Source organism: Cibotium barometz, chromosome 25 (assembly GCF_041138505.1).
Source record: "Cibotium barometz isolate CiBa-2024 chromosome 25, ASM4113850v1, whole genome shotgun sequence".
NCBI lineage: Eukaryota > Viridiplantae > Streptophyta > Polypodiopsida > Cyatheales > Cibotiaceae > Cibotium > Cibotium barometz.
This window is the reverse complement of record NC_141070.1, coordinates 25,705,849-25,720,654: the sequence shown is the minus strand read 5'-3', so window position 1 is coordinate 25,720,654 and position 14,806 is coordinate 25,705,849.

The window sequence follows — 14,806 nt, the reverse complement described above, 5'->3', positions numbered from 1 at the left end:
ATGCCCTTTGGACTAACCAATGCCCTTTTAGCATTTCAGAGTGGGGCGGCTAATGTTCTTATCTTTTAAAGACTACCTATAGAAGTGGTTGGAAGTTCTAATGATGATTTGTGTGCTCATTCTCAAATGGAAAGACCCCCTAGCTTGCTTGAGAAAAGTATTTCAAAGATGTCAATCGTATTGAATATCCTTGAACCCATTAAAATGCCAATTTTGGGTAAAGCATGGGGTTATCCTTGGACACATTATGTCTAAAAATGTATCTCCATGGATGAAAGAAAAGTCAATTTGATTTTGGAACTACCACCACCCACATAAATGTCAAGGGAATGTAAAGGTTTATGGAACATGTCAAGTACTATATTATATTTTATGTAGAGATTGCAAGGCCATTATAAAGACTACTACTAGTATTTGAGTGGGATGTTAACAAGTATATGATGAGCTTAAGAAGGCCATGGCAAGTTCACTAATCTTAACACCCCTAAATTGGGACATAATCTTCTATGTACATATTAATGCATCAAGTTTTGCTATTGGGTGCATGTTGGCACAACCAAGGGAAAGGAATCTACCAAGTAGACAACTCAAAGAAGCTGAGATGAACTACCCTACCATAGAAACGGAAGGGTTGGCCATAGTTTATGCAATAAAGACATACATAAATTATCTTTTGGCCAAAATTTTTATATTCTTTATGGATCACCAAGCATTGTTATATCTTGTTAACAAACCTCACACCATGGGTCGAATTGCATGATGGTTACTTCTAAGCTTGGAGTTTTACTCCATAGTCACTATAAGAAAAGAAATTCAACATGTTTTAGTTGATCATATTTCACAGATTCCTAATGGCAAGCCTTCCATAGGAATCAATGAAGATCTCGTAGATGCTTGCTTATTCAAGATAGACATCGTGCCTAATGGGAATGATGAAATGCCTCAATACCTTGCATATGATGGTTGTTTGCAAGATCGACCACTAAATAAAGATAAGATGTGATGGCTTATCAAGCTTGTGACACCGATATCAATTGAAAGTGGGACAATTATGTAAGCTAGGTAACGATAATATTCCATGGAGGTGAGATAATATCCTACGGAGGCGTGGCGTGAGGATGAAGTGACAACACAAAAGCTTTTCCAAGTAGGACTATGGTGGCCAACACTATGCGATGGAAATCGTCAAAGATTGTGATGAGTACTACAATTCGCTATACCACACTAGAGGGATAGAATTCCCCTCACTATAGTTATAGTCCAGCAACCCTTTTGAGAAGTGGAAAATTAATTTTATAGGACTCGTTAGTCATGCCGCTCATCACAAGACCCAAGCCCGCTACATCATAGTAGCAACATGTTATTTCACAAAAAGTGGGCAGAAGCCAAGGCTACCCGCCGAAAGGCCGATGCTGGTACCACTACTAAATTCTTATATGAACAGTTCCTTTCTATGTTTGGGTGCCCATTGGAGATAGTGAGTAACCAAGGGTTAAACAATGTCCATGTGATTCATTGCCTCATGTAAGCTTCATGATAGTTCATATCCACAAGCCAACATCTAAGTAGAGAGAAACATAACAAAATCCTATGCGCCATTTTGATAAAAACCATTCAAGCTAGTAGAATGGATTGGGAATACAAACTTATAAGTTCATTTATGGGATTAGGGTTTAGGGTTTAAAGTTTACACTAGAATGGATTGGGAGCACAAGCTTACAGGTGTTGTGCGATGGGCTTATTGGATGTCACACAAAGTAGCAACTTGTTATATCATGTTTCTATTAACCTATGGGGTCGATGCGGTGATGCCCATGGAGTACCTCATTCCTAGATTGACAATTGTTGTCAATGAGAGGCTGGCAAAAAATGCTATAACAAAGAGTTTAATTGACTTGAAAAATTTGGAAGAGACCAAACTATTATCCATGCATGGGCTAATGGTAGAAAAGATTTGATGCAAAAAATGGTTTGATTAAAACATTAAGGAACTTAAAGGGGGTAATTTAGTGCTGTTATTTGGGACATGGAGCAATAAATGAAAGAAGTTTAAACTTTGGGGATTGGGACCCTTTAGGATCATTGAAATTACTCCTTAGGGGGGTCGGTTATAATTGAGACCCTTGATGATATTAAGACCAATGGATCAAGCTAAAAATTTATTATGGACCCATGACTTAGGATATGCTTGCTCAAATACAAATAAAAATAAAGAAAGAGGGAAAAAAAAGAGCAATACAAGGTGAAAAGACTTTCCCACCAAGAAGAGGCTATGGCTAGAATCAATAAAGCAAACTAGCAGCAAATGGGAAAACATTGTCAAACCAATACATGGATGATGACCTAGATATTGAACCTATAAGGATCAATATTCAAGTGCCTATGGCTAGAATAACATGAAAAAATCCTTAATTTAGCACATGAGCAAGTCACACCCTGATGTCATATGAAACATGGGAAGTTTTAGGTAAAACCAGACTTAGCACCAACTAATGCAAAGGCTCCTAGTTTCCATATGCTAGTGTCAGGCTGAAGGTTGTTTAAATGTGCAACTTCTTGTCAAAAATAACCCTGTGGCCAAAAAGGTATATGTTACACCATCATGTGTTATAGAAGAAGGGTAGGTATTATTGGGGAGAGCATGGATTGCTGCAACCACAACTGATTGTTTCATTGCAATAGAAAGAATAGACCATCCAAGTGCAAACAAAGGAAGGTAGAGTAATGGTACCACTTTGGTCCCCAAGTTATAAAAAAGTCTTCTTTGGTAGTATGCCTAAGGTTAATCAAGCTCAAACTTGGATGATCCAACAATCCTAAAAATATGCACTAAGGAAAGATTAGTCAAAGTAACAACTCCAACAACTTCCAGGAATTGTCATGCGTCAAACTTGCCAACTAGAAAGTAGTTTTGATGAACCTCCTAAAGACACATTATTATGAAGGGAATAAAGAAGTTTGGCTACCTAAATAGAAGGAGAAGAAGTCCCTAGCTCGAGACCAGGGAATTGATGCTCTTGTGGCCATAGTGGAAAAGTGAACCAGTTAAACTGACAACCCAAGGATACTACCATGGTACCACAAAGATATGGATACCTAAAACAGTTCAAGAGCCAGGAAAGTTAAAGTTCAATGCCCGCAGGAGCACCAAATATCCAACAATAATAGAATGAAGTGGTCATGCCCAGCAAAGAGGAAGTGACAACATGACGAACACATATATTTGTGGGTAGAGATACTCACTTGGGGCCTTGCTTACGACGTTGTTCCAATGCTAGCTTTCCAATAGTTTCTTTCTTTACTGATCTGGAATAGCTTCACACTAGGAAATGTGTACGATCCCTCCAAGACTGTGTCCCTCTATAAATCTCACAAATAGAAGTCATATCGGTGGCTCACTGAGACCCTCCAATGTCCCATATCTTGATTATAAAGTAGACTTTTTCTACTTTAAATTTTGTCATTTCTAGATATCTAAATTTCCCATGTTTTCTTGATTGTCTTTGTTTTTTAAACAATTTTTGGTCTCAAATTTTTAGCCTAAGCACCGACAACTCGGGTCCACCCTACCACCCCCTTTCCAATGTTAAATTCTTTTCTACCAGATCTGGTATACTGAGCCTAGCCTTAATCAACACCATGGGTCTAGCTCACCCTACCCAACCCACTGGGTTGACGGATTTGGCGATTACGCACACACTCGTCTCCATTACTCGCACACACCTCTAATAAACACATCTTTTGAAAACAATCCTCTGTTTAATTAATGTACACATTAGTTATTGAAAAACTATGCAAAGATGCAAATGCGAGTGTCTAGTGCATCGACCATTCAAAGAGCGGCTCACTCTATCGACCATTATTAGGTATGGCTCACACCATTATTCCACGCGACATATGCCTCCAAGAAACACATGCCTCATTATCATAATATCTCTAGTCCTAATATAACTAGGATCGTAGGAGCCTTTCCTCCCCTAGAAATATCCCATAGTATAGCACATTTATATCTCTGATCCTAATAGAACTAGGCTCATCCTAGATCTACCTCAAAGTAGATTCATATATCTCCCTCCTCCTAACATTGCCTAACATCATTGGACCTGCGAGCCTGAGCACCTCATGAGCCGAGAGTAATGAGCCATATGTAGGTCACACCGTCTCATCCTACCCATGGATTTCTTTGTTGTCCCTCTCCTAAAACAATGTCGAGAGCTCACCCCTAACACATTAGGAGGGGTCACTATCTTGTAGGTCACCATCAATCCAATCTTTGAGTGGAGTGTAATGCAAATACTGCCATGCAAATGTATGAAAATAATCTTTTCCAATCCAATATACATAGACATAGAATCCTTCTCAAATTCATAATCATTGAATCCAACTGAGCACATAGCCATGTATCCTTTTGCACATACCCATCATTCATCTTGGCTCACACTTATTTGAGCCTATTTGCATGGTACTCAACCATATTCCTTTGAATCCATTATCTTCCTAGATTCTCACTTCTTCTCTCTAGAATTTAATCCTATTCTAGTATTCTTTCTATGGCCAAGCTTCATGTACCCTTAACTCTACTTCTAATTCTATGAGTCAATTTCTACTTATTTCTTATGAAAAAGTCACATCCTATTCCACATGCATACTTGTTTACACATTTATGTGCACATCCATAACTTATTTACTCTAAGCTAATACCTATAGTCCATTAATCTCTAAAGGGTATTAGTATAGGTTAGAAATCCTAATTCTTGTTTTAAAAGATTAAGTGCAAGAGTGTCTTCTTCCTCTTGTATATTACTTCACAAGAATCTCCTATCATAATCTCCATCACACTTCTTAACATAAACTCTATCATAATTCTTATCACACTTCTTACCATAAACTCTATCATAATTCTTATCTTAATATCCATCATATTCTTAATATGCATGTAATCAATGAATGAATGATCTCTAATATGGTCTCAATGAAACTTGAATCAATAATCAATGATCTCTAGCATAGTCCCAATAAAACTTGAAGTAATGAATCAATAATCTCTAGCATTACCTCTATTTAATCCTCAATTAAAATTAATTAATAAGTAATTAACTAACTCTCACATAATTAACAAGAAATACAGAATCTAGGGGCATACCTCAACCCTCAAGAATGATTAACAATTGAAGAACTACAACAAAAGTATACCTTGTAGAATTTATAGAAATCTGTTGTTCAGTATTTTACTTGTGTACCAGAGCTCCTTAAGTCAGAATTCAAAACTTTTTGGCTCATTTGAAAGCTTGCAATAGCTCCACTACTTTCTTGTTTTAACTCAGAGTTGATTCAGCCATTACAATGGTACAAAATGCATGACTAACAAAGGGGTATCTAGAAAACAACATTCTAAGAGGAGAAAAAATGAATGTCTCTTGGCCCTTCCCTTAGGCTTCTTATATAGGCAAGAGGGTAGCCCACCATGCAAGGGGAAGATCTCATGCAATCCACGCAACCACCCATGCATTAAAGTTAAGCCTCCATGCACTCAAGCTAGAGCCTTAATGCATTTTTGAATTTGAATTAGGTGGAGTCTACAAACACACGTTTTTACCTTCCTAAATGTCCCCTTCATATTAAGGTTGGATATACCTTACTTTTCAAGCTTATATTCCCATTAAAAACATATGTTTATGGTTAAAAGGCCCATGTATATACATTCACAATTCTAATTGCATTTACAGATGTCCATGCCTCCATATCTTATTAACTTAAGGCTATCACATTAATTCGATATATAAATATATATTAATTTAACCTTGGAAAACTTCTAGAGTGAGCCACACATCAACCCATTACTTTCCAAGAGAATCTCTTCTAGTTAAGAGGAATATCTTTTAATTAAGAGGGTAGCAACACTTGTCATTAAAGAAATCTAGTTTATTGTTGCCTAGTATTTAATTATCTATTGTACATATTAAACCCTTACCATCTAATTTAGGAAAAAAACTTATTTTACTCATATTAAACCCTTACAATATCATAAAAAGGATATTTCTTTATAAAACTTTCTTTGTATATAAGAGAGAGAGAGAGAGAGAGAGAGAGAGAGAGAGAGAGAGAGAGAGAGAGAGAGAGAGAGAGAGAGAGAGAGGGATCGTACATCCTCCCCCACTTAAAGACATGAGATGCCCTCATCTTGGATACTGATATATGAAAGACTAAGAATAGCATTAGTATGATGTTTAATCTAAGCTATACCTTCTGATCCTATGATGTTTAATCTAAGCTATACCTTCTGATCCTATCTACATTTACTAATGACTTATTTGACCTTTTTCTTCATCTACATAATTTACAATTGTAACATTATTAGCACTTGATTGATTAGGATACTGCCTTTTTTTATTCCCCCAATTTTGAGGAGCAAGTCCTTGATTACTTTGAATAGATACTACATGTCTCTGATATTGGGATCTTTGATAAGTGGGTGCAGTAACTCTTGGAGAGTTTGGGTAATCTTCTGTATGATGCTTGCTGAAAACATATGTAGTACCTATTCTCTATGCAAATTTCTTTCGTCGTTCATCTGTCCATAAAGGCATATCCAAAGATGGTGATTGAGAATAATTTCTTTCTTCTAAGTTTGGCCTAGCTAGCCCTTGATTCTGAATTCTTTCTACGTCATTGTAAAATTTGGGGACATCTTGTAAAGAAAATGTCCTTTGTCTTTGAGTAACAGAAGGCAAGGGTATTGATATAAGTGGAAAGGCCTTAGCAAAGCCTTCAACCATTACCACAGCTTTTGATATTGATGAAGGTTTGGCATTCTTGACTAGCTTATCCAAGGGTTCATTAAGCTTCCTAACAAAGCGGTTTAATAATGTTATCTCATCCATTGCGGGAGAAAATCGAAGAAGATTTGTAAAATCCTGATGGTACTCTTCAATGGTCTTCCCTTCTTGGGTCAATTCTAAAAATTCATTCATCTTTTCTTCCTCAAATCCTGGGGAGACAACCTCTGGGCGAAGATACCTCTTCATATCATTTCACTCTAGCTCGCTTTGATCTAACAATTTCCATAGTTATATCCTTAATCTCACTACAAAAAAGAAGTCTACAAGCATGTGACGATGAGGTACAAAGAACAAAAGAGGAGCTAATTAAAGAAGTGGCAACAAAAAGTAGAGCTAAAGAACTCCATGAATGGGAGCAAAGGTATCAAGCTATGTTGGAAGAGATCAATGCCCATCTTGATGATATAAAAGAAGAATTCAACAAAAATGTGTTGGAATTTATAACCCATGAGGCCAAAATCGTAGAGGCTATAGCAGGTTCATATAAGCCAACACGTCAATAGTTACAAAACATTAAAGAAGAGTATGAAAAGAGACTATAAAAGGAGGCTTCATTTTTTGGCTTCGTTGTGGGTAACTCTAAGGGCCCCTCCTCAAACTCTAAGCCTTTTCTTTTTCACACAAATGCTCTCTTTTTTGTAGTATGATATAAATATTTATGAAGATGTAACCAAGGGGGATATTGCATTAACACAACCAAACTCTAATAGAGATGCTAATCCCACTATGACAAACCCTCTCTTTTTTGTAGTATGATAAATATTTGTGGAGATCTAACCAAGGGGGATATTGCATTAGAACAATAGAAATCTAAAAAGATGCTGAACCCACTATATGATCATGGCCATTTTTCACAATGATGTTTATCTCACAAATTATATGGCCATGTATACCTATGCACTGCATCCAATAGTACTAAACTTTAGATCACGATGCACGGTGTTCATGAAATCCACCATTCTAGATGAGCGAGACGATATGCTTGAATTGTTTATGCCTCCTAACCCTCATAAATTTAGAAACCCCCTTACTAACTCCTAAGTCTTCCACAAAACATCCTTGAGGATTAAACCTCACTTGCAGACCCTGCTCTACCATCTGTCCAATAGAAATCAGGCTCTTTGTAATATTTAGAACATGTATATCTGCCAAGTACTTCATTTTTTCATCATGCATATACAATGGCATTTTACCAACATGCACAATGGGATGCGCAGTATCATCTTGTTTCTACATATCCTAGTTTTTCCCTTTTTTGCATGTCTCTAAACCACTCACCATGACTGGTCATGTGGTTAGAGGTGCCACTCTAATTTCTTTGCCAACCACCTCAACCCCTATGGCTTCCCCTGCCTCTAGACTAGCCTCTTCCACCAATGTAAGAGAGCGTTTATGTGAATTAGTTCCTTCATGCATACTTTTTAGGTTCTAATTTTTTCTCCTCATTCACTTATTAGGTTTAAAAATTGATAGTTTTAAGTTATCAAACACACCCATTGAAGTAGCAATTAAGCTTATAAATTTAGGATGTGATTATTTGGTGAGCGTTTTTGTCGCGAGCTTATTTGGCACTCCCCAATTTTTGTGAGATTTTTCAATAAGACTGAGGAAAATTTCAAGGGAACTCGTTCTCAAGAATTGCATGAGGGCACATCTGAGGCATCCTTCAAAACTACTAGCACGAGATTCGAAGGGAAAGGGAAAGATTCCTCTTCATCAGGACAACAGGTGGAGCAACTGGCAGGCTGCCTCAATGGTTTTGATCATGTTAGGCATATGCATGGATGGACAATAATGGCTACACATATATATGATCCAAGGTACAGTTTGGTCTTGTAAAATTCTAAAAAAATTTAAACTTCTTTACAATTGTTTTAAAAATGTTATATGATGGCATGTAGCTTGCAAGATCTTGGTTCCAAACTTAGGGTTAGCTAGAAGCATATGGAACCTGTAAGTATTTAAGCTTACATGAGATAACTTTATAACACCCCTATGGAATACTAAAACTCTATCAAAAAAGCTATAAACATCTAGAATAGATTTTAGTATCCGTGGTATGTGATTTTTCTATTGAGCATATTTAATACCCCACTATCATAACACATGAAGAGAATAATTAGATCTTAATATGTTTTTTAATAGCACTAAGCCCCCTACATCCCCAAATTTTGATGAAGATAGGGAGTGGGAAAATGCACACAATTGTACATATCCCCTTTATAGGCTGCTAACCTCTAAATAGGTGATTCCTTGCAAGGAGGTAAAGCTAACTTCTTGAAGGTGACAACAGGGAGGAGTTACGAGAAATTGGAGCTAGCAACCAATGGTGGTGCTTGGAGGTCAAGGAAATCCTAGGCTAGAAGTGAGGTAAGAATCCCACAATGATTGTAGTCTATTTCTCTGTCTACTAGAATGAAGGATTTCTTGAGAGAGCAAAAATAGATCATAACACAGAGACAATTAGAGAGAGTTAGAAAGAGAATTAGAGAGATATAGTAAGAGTTATCTATATCTTATTTGGGTTTCTCATAGCTACTCTGTATGGCATCTCTCCCTTCTTCTTCTATAGAATTAAAGAGATATATAGAGTTAGAGCGAGAACATGTGTGTGAATTAGAGATATTTAGAGAGAGAGAGTGTGTGTGTTTGAATTAGAGATAGAGAAAGAGTATATAGAAATTGTGGTGGAACCGAGCTTTTTAAGGGTTCTTTAAAATATTAAGTGGGAAGTCCAGAACCCGGTGTGTCGACCATGTCTTCGAACGTGACATGCATATATCTTGGAAGACACCTAAGGCGATGATAGTAAAGCATCATGCCTCTTTTAGTTGGACCTCTATTCATGTCAAAGCAAAGCTGATCAGCGTCAAATCCATCGTGTCTTTCTTTTGGTTGATTGATGAGGACTACGATCAGCTTCAAAAATCTCACAATAGCTACTATATCCGAATCCAGGATTCTGCGCCATGCTCTTATCCATGTGAGTAATTGCTGTCTTTGACTTGTTATATCTTGGAATGTTGATGGCGAGAAATGCGGAGAGTCGCAGCACACATGAGAATCCCTTTTCTTTGCCTCTTGAAACTGTAGTGGGTCAGGTTCCTTTTGAGTGACATGACTAAAGGATCTATTCTTTGTGCTGGTGGGGAGCTCTGGTACTGATAACTGTATTCAGGCAACTGTTAGGCACTCCTATCGCCATTTCGACTGAATGTCAAAATCTGCCAGGCGGGGGTTGGTATCATCTATGAGGATAGCCGTGTAGCCTCCCCTTGTATGCACTGGGTGCTTCTTCTGCCATCTTTGGAAATAGTAAGCTGATCATAAATGTGACAATTCTGAATTCCATCAAATCAACCAATTATGGATTGGCCAACTTTGTAGTATGACGAGCCACATTTTCCCATAATGTCCCTCTCCACCCATCAGTAACAGCTCCTCTAAATCTAGCATTGGGGCTCGGAGAGGGTATGGAATGTCAGGCTGCCTCGACTCCATGGTCGAGTATGCATCCGGCGGGATTCTTCTGGTGGTGCAGTCCGTGTCTTATGGAGGATGCACTCAACAATTCCTATTATTGGTGATTCGATGTCATGGGAAGCAACGAGTATAGACTCTGAAATGACCCCGGAGCACTCTCTTGACCCCGACTCGTCTACCCCACATAGGTTAGAAGAGCGCTCTCAGCTCGAAGGGTGTGATTTGCATCAAAACCTTAAACATGAGTTTCGGTTTCAAGAGTGGATTTCCTGTGTGGATGAAGCCCTCATATTTTGCAGCAATGATTTTCACTTATTTTAGTAAGGAAGTCCCACCTTTGGCCAAAAAACCTCCTCCTCCGGATAGTTCTTCTAGCTCATGGTATGTACCTATACCCAAGTCAATGGTGAAGTTGTTGTCGGGGTGGAAAGGTGTGGATGGTCCAAGATACACCATGAAGGTGGTTGAGTGGTATAGTTCGAGATCGTTCCTCAGAGCCAGATGTAGGGCATATTGGTGGTATAGTTCGAGATCGTTCCTCAGAGCCAGATGTAGGGCATATTGGTGGTATAGTTCAAGACTGAGCGGATGTAGGGCATATTAGTGAGAAGATTTGGGTTGCTAGTGTTCACACACACTAAGACACATATATACACTCATAAGAGAGTGTTCATACACATAGACAAGACCTTGATTCCAACCAACCCTCCCCAAGGGATTGCTAGGATAAATCTAAGCACAATGGCTCTACTTTCTCATGCGAGACATGGGTTCCCAAGGATAGAAACCAAACAAAGGATTAGGTCATACACACACAAAATAAAACAGCATAGAACTTGGACTAAAAATCCCATTCATCCTCACAATCGTTAGCTTCCATCTTGGAAAGCTCCTTTTTTAGTAAATGATTTGTAGTAATCTTCTTAGAATAATAATTTTTCTCAAGATGATTGTTTTTCCCACAAATACTGTATGGTTTAAGGCTAAAACAATCCTTTTCCAAATGATTGCTTGTACCACATAATCTGCAATGGTTATCCCTTGAACTTTGCACAACAGCCTTATTTATTAGTGCAGCTTCAGTTGACCTTTGCTTCTTCTTTCTTTCTTCTTCTTACAAGAAGGCAGTGATGATTCCTTTCAAGGTTGGAGCATGTACATTCTTCAAGGTTATGATCAGATTGTTATATTCTTTAGGCATGCTTTTGAGAAGCACTGCCATGGCATCATCATTAGTTACTAGAGATTTAACTACATCTAGTTGAGTCATAAGACTCCTCATTTTGTTGACATGTGTAGCAAGAGATTCTTTTGCTTTTAAATGTAACTCAAAGAAAGTCAATAACAGTTTAGTGCATTATAAATTATCATTCAGACATTTAAGATTATGTGATACATAAATTACTAAACATTTCAACACTTACTAATATAAGACTTCACATATTTGTACAGATGAATCACGCATAGCTTTGAATTGTTGTGTATTCCTTCCTTGTCTATTGATCTTCTCATGATAATCTCTTCCACCAATGCTTAGCACATTACATAACGATGTGAATTGAGGAACAAATCATCACTTTTGATTTAGCATGACCATTCGAGTCTTATTCCTGAGCTACCCCTAAGCTAACACCTGGCACACTTGATGGGTAGTCCGACCTGTGGACAAAAATTCGAACCCACTTGTGATGACAAGGATTATTTAGATAAGAAATAATAAATCCAAAATTTGTAACTTCTTGAAGTAAACTTGAATCTGGATTATATCCAAGTCTAGATTTATTAGATGAATGCTTATAATTGATATCTATTATATAAGCAGAAGGGTAAACTTGCCTCGATGAATTTATTTGGGAAGATACATATGTTTTTTAAAAAATTCTACACTTTCGGATTGCCAAGTTCTGTAGAATCTACATTTTGCTATCCAGATTATTACACTAACCATATAATCAGGTAATGGCACCATGCCTTTGCTAAGGACGCGGTCAAGGAGGGTATGTTAACCAATCTGTAGGTCAATATGGTTTCGCCCGCCTGCCTACGTGCCAACCTACAGTAACGCGCTTTTCCATCTTATCCACTCGAACGAATACTTACCTTCTATTTAATTTCAAATAGAAAAATTCTTAGTAGAAGTCAAGACGTTTTTTAGTTTGGCCGAACTAGTGTGAAAATAATCACTTGTATATAAGTCATTTTTGACAATAAGCAATACGCAATCATTGTTGCCATATATATATAGGCAGTGATGTGTGTGAACACACTTAGGACCGTCGGGGCACTTTTTCCCTCTTTAGGAGGTTTTTTCCCCCAGCTTGTATATACGCCCATCCTTCTAGGGCTAACTTATCTTTTGTACATTGACACAATCTAATACACTTTGTGTTGTGTGCATTCTTGCTTCTTCTTCTCCAAGCTTTGTGTGCTTTCTTGCAACCCTAATTCCAACAATTGGTATCAGAGCAGGCATCGGCTCCCAGGGCTACGCCGCTAGCACCCTCCGACTCACGTTCTCCGATTGAGGTGAGTTTTCACAAGCGCTTGGGCACGTTCTCCGATTGAGGTGAGTTCTCAGAATTTGCATCTAAGGTCGTTTCGGGCTCCGTTTTTGCATTTCAAGTTCTGCACAGGTGTTTTCGTCATTTTCTGCAGAAATTTCGACAGTGCAATTTTCTGCAAAACAGGCATACGTGTTCTATTGTGGATCGTGCTACATAGCACAAGTTGTCTTCTGTTCAGTCTTTGCTTCATTACAGGTAGCTTTTGCATCAGTCAGTGGTGGCCATGGCTGATAACAGTAATGATGTTTTTCGCATGTTGTTTGCTGAAGACAAACTGGATGGAGACAGCAACTATCCACTTTGGGCATACATGATGCAGCATGTTTTGGTTGCAAAAGGAGTGTGGAACATTGTGCAGGGTATGGATGTACGTCCAGGTTCTGTGGATGTAGGATCTGTTGAGGATGTTGCAGGTTCTAGCAGCTCTACTGTTGCTGCTGTTTTACCCACTGCTGAACAAGCTCGTTGGGATCGTAAAGATGCGCAGGCTCATGCCTTGATTGCACTTTCTGTCAAACGTAACATCACCCCACATATTCGTTCAGCTAAAACAGCAAAACAGGCTTGGGATATTCTAGCTGGTTTGTATGCAGGTCGTAACGAGGCAAAAATCGCTTACCTGCGTAAAGAGCTAGAATTGAAGATTATGCAAGAAGATGATGACATGAATGTTTTTCTTGCTGAGATTAAAGATCTCAAAGAACAGTTGATTTCTACAGGTGAGATTATTCCTGATCATTCTCTTGTGCAGACTGTTCTTGATGCTTTACCTGAGACATATCAGACTTTTGCTTCCACGTGGAGACTTCTTAATGAGGACAGACCTGATGCTGTCAAGTATGATACTTTAGTCAACAAGCTCTTGCAAGAAGCGCAGTCCAGGCAAAACAGGGCTAGGCAGCGTGCAGTTGATCAAGCATTTATTGCTGCACAGCAGCAGAGAAGAAGTGGTAAGGCAGCCCCTTCCACTGTTTCTTCTCCTATTAGTAGGTCTGCAACTTCTTCTCCTTCCACAGGTAGCAACAATAAGTCTGAGAAGGCTCTTGATAAAGGCAAGAAAAAGACCAGGTGCAACTATTGTAAGGCAAATGATCATGTCATTAAGAATTGCCCTAAGCTAAAGGCTAAAGAGGCAAAGAAGAAAGAGTCAAATGCAGCCACAATAGCGGATGCTTCTACAAATGCAGATTCTGCAAATGTTGTGCAGGATACAGAATGGGCGTTTAGCGTGTATTGCCAGTATGACCCATCTGTACATGATGCATGTTTGGCAGTTTCTGTTGACTCTCATGTATGGTATTTTGACAGTGGTGCTACAAAGCACATTACCTCGCATCGTGATATGTTCACTTCTCTTGAGGCTGTCCCTAAAGGGAATACTGTCACATGTGCCAATAATGCTTCTTACCCAGTGAAGGGCATTGGTAAAATTATGCTTACTGTTGCAAATGGCAGCGCTTTCACACTTTCAGATGCTTTGTATGTGCCAGGGATAAAGAAGAATCTATTGTCTGTCTCTGCGCTTGCTAGACTTGGACTTGTAGTCAAATTTGTGGATGACAGATGTACTGTTCATGATTTGACTTCTGGTGATACGATTATTGTATCTGGCACCTTGTTTCGTGGGCTGTATAGGCTCAATTCTTATGACAAGTGTATGGAAGATTCAGCAAATGCAGTTTCTGATGAAAAGGCAGTTTCAGATGCAAAACTATGGCATGCTCGTTTTGGTCATCTGAACTTTGCTAGTTTGCTGCGTTTGCAGAAATTTGATATGGTTGCTTCATTGCCCCCTCTTGAGGCACCATTGAAACATGTTTGTGAAGGCTGTATTTTGGGCAAAATGCAGCGTTCTGCGTGTCCAAAGGATGGTTCTGTGCGGGCCAATCGCAAATTGCAACTTGTACATAGTGATGTATG